This window comes from Fundulus heteroclitus, chromosome 16 (assembly GCF_011125445.2).
Source record: "Fundulus heteroclitus isolate FHET01 chromosome 16, MU-UCD_Fhet_4.1, whole genome shotgun sequence".
NCBI classification, from domain to species: domain Eukaryota; kingdom Metazoa; phylum Chordata; class Actinopteri; order Cyprinodontiformes; family Fundulidae; genus Fundulus; species Fundulus heteroclitus.
The window spans coordinates 23,296,430-23,303,008 of NC_046376.1; positions in this window are offsets into that span (position 1 = coordinate 23,296,430).

Below are 6,579 nucleotides of genomic sequence, written 5' to 3' on the forward strand. Positions count from 1 at the left end.
CATCTTATTGATTGTTTCTCTGAGTAAAAGTATCTGCTTCACCAATCTTTGTATACCTCTTTAAAGGGGCCATGACATCACTGTATAAACCCTTTCATGTAGTTGATATTGCTGCATATGTAAATTCTCCAAAGAATTTTATAATAAAAAAGTCAGCTTTTTGTAGGGGGTTATTTTGTCTGGCCAAATGTCCCTCCTCAGTGATTGGGTGTGCTAATGATATGCAGCTCTGCCTAGTTGACTTCACTCTGATTGGCTACAACCATATTTGGAAAACTTGTCAAACGTGCCCCCACAACCCTTCCCCCCCACCATCCACACCTCTCTTCTCGGTGCAACACAAATCCATTATTATGGTATTATGGATAGTGGAAGTATTTGTTTTTCAGGATGTCTTACAGGCGAGGCCAAGCAGACCAAAGGCTTTAACGTCCACACAGTGTGACTGAAGTACAAGGCCAAATTGACCGCGGCACAGCGGAGAGCTGACTGCCTGATCGTAACAGGAAAACCATGCCGCTGTCAGTGGTTTAGTTTGTCAGTCAACTGCATTTTTCAGTTACAAACCCACCTTCCTTTACATTTGACAGCATGTAGAAATTAAATAAAGTTACAGGTAATGACAGCGTTTGGTTGCCACCTGCCGACTTGAAAACCCTGACTTGAATTCCCCCATGTTCAAGGAAACACTGTTCTGTAAAGTCTGCTCCCCATAAATTAACTTCAGCCACGGGTGTGATTCTCCCATCCTTGTAAGTGGAAACTTCCATCGATTTTTGCCCACACTCAGACATAACAGCTCCATGACAGCAGGTTCGTTGGTCCCCACTTTTGACATTCGCAGGGCCTCATCAGTGCACAGCAGATCACATTATACCCACAAAACCTCAGAAAAAAATTATGTTTGTTGTCATGTCCCCTTTTAATGTTATGTTTTATTAGATTCACCTAGTTTCATTTTAACTAATCCATTGCAATCTCTTTAGCTGGCATGTCAGAATCCATATTTTAATCAGCTGTCCCAGAGTACAGAAAAAAAAAACAAATAGGCAAAAGCTTATTGGTAGCCAGGTACGCCAGGATTTAAAAGGCCATAGTTTCTGAGCTGCAGAAGATTTCCATCATACCTTCACTATGGCTAAATACCTTTTTTCAGCCACAAGATAGAGTAACGCTGTGCTGTCACAGCAGGTGTCATATCCGTGATGTGGGCAGCTTTTAGGTCTAGTTTTTAGCTGCAGTGAAGACCATGAAAACAGCACCTTTGCTTAGGCTACGAAGTCAAATGATTTCTAAATGTTTGTTTCCCAGTGTCTTTAGGAATGGCTGAACATTAATATTAGAGTTTTATAACAAAACACTCCTGAAATTGAATAAATGGAAACGGAAAATATATGTTTGTGTTTTTGTGAGTACTTTCCATATATTTCCTTTGTCCCCAGAATTACTTCTGTCATTATCTTTGGTGTTTGGATTATTATTGCGGCATTATTATACACTCACCAGCCAGTTTATTAGGCACACCTAGCTATTACTCAACTGGACTCCATTTCCCTTCAGAATTGCCTGAACTATTTGTGGCATATATTTAAGAATAGATCTTGGCAGGTATAAATAGAGGAGTGGACAGGTGACCAGAGTGAAAACTAACAGGTGACAGGTGAGATTGATCAGAGGAAGGGTGGTGGCTAGGGACGGACCGAACTGATTGGTTAGTGACTGGTGACTGAAAGGTGGACAGATCTGACTGGTTAGTGACTGGTGACAGGGGAGGGACAGACAAACTGGCTAGTGGCTGCGACATGAATCGAGCTGACTGATTAATGGCTGATGACTGAGAACAGAACAGGACTGGCCGGTGACTGAGGTGTGAAGCGCGCTGACTGATGCTGGCGGGTGAACAGATTAATTAAAGAGAAGTGCAAAACAGAACCAAAACAAAACCCAAATCGTGACACCTTCAAGAAACCAGTGTGAAATAATTTGAGCTTCGTGGCATGGTACATTAATATGCTCAAAGTAGCCATCAGAAGATAGACAGGATGGAAACCTTAATTTAAATGCATGTGGATTATGCCATATCTTGACCATTCCATATGAATGTTGTAGCTGAAAACTAGGCAATGTTTTTTTAATCTATCATTGTCTAATTTTGGTCAGTCTGTGTTAATTTTAGCTTCAGTTGTCTTTTCTTTGGTGCCAGAAGTGGAGCGCAGTGTAGTCTTCTGCTGCCACAGTCCATCACCTTCAGTCTCTGAACTTCAGCAAAGTGTCTTCATCCCGTCTATATGCCGATATGTTTTCAAATTACTGCAGTTTACTGATTTATGTAAATGGGGATTTGAACATGTTTACCGAATAAAACAGCTGGTGAAGATATGTTTGTGTTGTATTTGTCGTACAGTTCTTTACAACAAGGTTGTTCAATTAATCACATTTTGTGTATTCACAATGCATTTTATGTCAACTTGAACAGCTTTTCTTAATTTGCTTGAGCAGGGTTTTTTTTGCATGTGTTTTCTTTCATTTCAGTCAATTAAGCTCTCGCAGCCACTCTTCTCCGTCTGTGTGATCTGTTTGTACGTTGTCTGGAAAAATGTTAAGGCTGGCCGCAAATGTCAACCGCTGTAGGTGACAGTTTTATAAATGAATAGGAACAAGATGAGAAATCTTTTTCCGTCTGTTTAGTATTGACTACATATACACCTATTTGTTCGTTACCTTCATGCTTTAAATGTTTCTGACTTAAATGCTGTTCAAGCATGAGAGGATAAATGCAAAAACCCTCTGCTACATTTTCTGCAGAGATGCTCGGGATGTTCTATATCCTAAAGAAACTCAGACCGACTGCTTGCTAAGTGGAGCTGTGCAGTAATATTCACAGATAAACAGGAACAGATTAACTGGATTGGGAAAACCGAGGAGAAGCTTGTTGGCAGGAATTTTGCTGCAGGTATTTTGGGAGTGGTAATATCAAAATGTAAATGTATTCACTTTTGTATTGTTTTTTTTTTTTTCTAAAGCACTCCTCACCAGTATGCCATTAAAATGATCCTTTTATCTGTCATATCTACTCGTGAATATGCATTAGGGCCCTTGACCTGTGTGACAGTATTTTTCTTTTCTTGCTTTTGGCATAATTATAAAATGCATTAAACATTGATATGCAGGCAAAACAATAATTACTGCAGAACTTACTAAATGAGGCAGGGATTCTCAGAATGTCAAACACAAAATATCAACATTGTTTACAGCTTACTTTTGTCTTTTAATATACTTTTTCTCTGCTTTGCAAAAGTTCGTCAGAAAAAGCTTATTGCCAGTAAATGTGATGGTCCCTATATCCGGAACATTTACTATGACTTATTAAAGTGGATGAGCTGCTAATGGCCCATACACCTCGTACAGGTTGCCAGTCCATCATAGAGGCATACAATAAATGATCTTCATGCATACAGAGAGACCTGAGTGCCTAAATTTAGAGAGGCCCATCAACATAACATACATGCTTTTGGATCTTGGAAAGAAGCTGAAGTATGCATGTGCACTGGGGAGGGAATGCAGATAAGCCCTTGGCCAAAATTCGAACCCAGGACCTTCTTGCTGCAAGTGCTAACAGCTGTTCCTTTTGCACTGGATGTATATCCTTCACTCTGGAATATGGTTGATAGGGTACCAAACAACAGTTCTGTTTATATGAGATTTCTATAAGATTTTAAGGTTGATAAATAGCTTGAGTATAAATACTGTGGGGCTATGTTCTTCCTCAAGGAGAGCAAGAGCATGTGATGTAATGAAAAGTGTGTGCTTGCTTGAATGAGACCTACTGAGTGTGTATGGATAGGAATGGTAGATATTGTGATGGGTGCAATAATGTCTTAATACAAAAGCGGTATAGAGCTTAGTTAGGACATTAAACATGCAGCAAAGTGGAAAAAAGCCACACCGATGGACAGACACAACTCTTTTTAAATTTAGTTAGGGGAAAAAAATCTGTAGAAGTCTACAGGCAACATTTTTCTTAGTCATATCATGCCCTGGACTGCAAACAAAGTGAGCCTTGTTAGTCTTTAGTCTTTAGAGTCTTTATTGTCATTCTGCAACCATAATGAAATGTTGGTGAGACACAAGCTCAGAATTCACATATTACACACAGACACAAATCAAAGACATCCATGAAAAAAAAGAACGAGCATTCATAGAGAAGACCTTCAAAAATGCAAAGGTACACTATGAAACGAGGCTAAATGTCAAACAATATAGTTGTATGTATTCCGATAAAAATAACACGTTGAAGCTGAATGTACCAAACAACACTTCCGGAAAGCTAAAAAGTGTGAAAAATATTCCTTAGAATCTGAAGGTGAGTACACGACAACTAGCAGTTATATATGCCCAAAATCTGGATACAAAAGCACAACAGACTTTCCTAAACTTTACTTGTAGAACATATAGTAAACCAGAGGGTTGCTTAAAATCCCAGGAAAGGTCATTACGTTTGTTGTTAAATAAAAAAAAATAAAACCTTCAAGAGTAAGCAACTCTTTACTAGTTGCTAAGAAATAAAGCTGTAAAGCTAAAACTATTGAATTATTTATACAGTGACTTATTCAATTTAATATTCTGAAAGGGTACAGGAGGGTAAATATAACAAATGTTAAATAATCAAAGGGGATTCTGCATTAAAATAGGGTGGCAATGAAATATACAGTCAATAAAAGTACAGTTTCAGTACAGTTTCTACCACTTTGCTGATGCAGGAGGTCTACAAGAGTCATCCTGTTCCTTGAGTCACTGCGAGGAAGTAAAAGCTGCCTTCTCCTTTCTCGGCCCCCGACTGAGCTCTGTCAAAGCTGCCACTACTCGCTATGCAGCACAATACAGTACAAGCATTTTACATTCTGCGTTGTCCTCGGGAGGTTGGATGAACTAGCAGAAAGGTTTATAATCACGGGGTGAGATTTCTTTCAATTCGCCCGGACAGAGAAGGAAAAAAAAGAAAGAAACTGAAAAGAATGAGAAGAGGGATGGAAAGTGGATAAGGGAGGCAGGGAAACACAGAGCAATGTGAAAAAGTATCAAAGAACTCAAGCTAGCCAGCACATAAAAAAAGGTTACTCTTTTATTGTAGTTTAACTATTAAAAAAAATAATCGCTGGATTTCAACACCACATAAAATGGAGGTGGGATTCTCGTAGATGTGATGTATCAGAGAAGCAACTGATTGGATTCAGACAACAATGGTGGCTCGCAGTGAGGAAGCAAGCGTCGACCAGACGTCCCCGAGTCCCAGTTTTGGATGACCTGTCCCCAGAAATGTCCCTGATTTCAGTATATCACACAACAAATGTTCTAAATTATTTAAGCTAATTTGATCTCATTCCACATTCTTTAAGATGAACTTTGTTTTTTTAACTTCTTTTTTTAACTTCTTTTTAACTAAAGTCAAAAGACTTTTTGTCATTTTGTTTCTTTTGTGTGCACATAGTGCCTTAGCTTCTTTTTATCTTAATTTTGCTTCGTAGTTTTAGGTAAGTTCACTAGCCTAATAGAGAGGATTTGTTGATTAAAATATAGTGTTAATTCAGATAAACAGCATTCTATAGTGATGTTCATTTTATTTCTGTTAATAAATTCTTGAACTTGAAGATGCGTTGTTGCTCATTTATTATAGATAAATAAATAGTGTGTAGAGTTTGCTGTTAAAAGAACGCCAGTGCTCGAATCATTCCTTTCAATTATTGTACTAATATCTGCTGTTTGGGCCGATATTGACCGGACAATACCTAACAGACAGAGAGTTATTATTTAAATGTTAAATGACTTAAAACAGTGTGTAATAGCACAACACAATGAACAGTTTCAGGGTTTGCACACTACACAAAATGTTGCTTTTCAATAAAAAAAAAAACTTGCCTCCCACTTTCTAAAAATAGGTTTATAATTCATAAGGCAAGGCAGGGCAATTTTATTTATAGTAACAATAGTTACATACAGACTTTACATATAACACAATGTAATTAATATCAGTTGCTCAGCCACAGCTTCATGCTTGTACAGTCATACATTTTATTTACATTTAGGTGAAAGTTGTGACAAAACTGTCTATTCAAAAAAAAATTAAAAACAAATAACATTATGTAAGACTAAGAGTATGGTTCTGTGTCGGTAAAATACAATGAGAGGGTAGTTGTATTCAAGTAAAATACACTAAAAAGTGTATTTCTGTTTTATGTGCCTAATGAAATTAAAGCATTTTCAAACAAATTGTAATGGGGTAATGGTTTGTATGAGTACTTGTATCGGTACTCGTATTGGCAAGTACGCAAATGCAAGTACTTGTATTTGGTTTGAAAACCTAGTATCAGTGCGTCCCCAGATTATAGTAAAACTGTTTCTAGGTCCTATCTGTGGTATTTTATTAGGAACGTGTTGTATACTTTAAGTGTGTGAGCTGCAGTGCCTATGTCATGGAGTTTTTTGACATGTCAGAAAAACCAGAAGGAGTCTGGTTTAGGGGATGATAAGACTGAGCCTGCTACACTGGTAAATGTTTAGAAAGGCACTGTGGAAACTTTA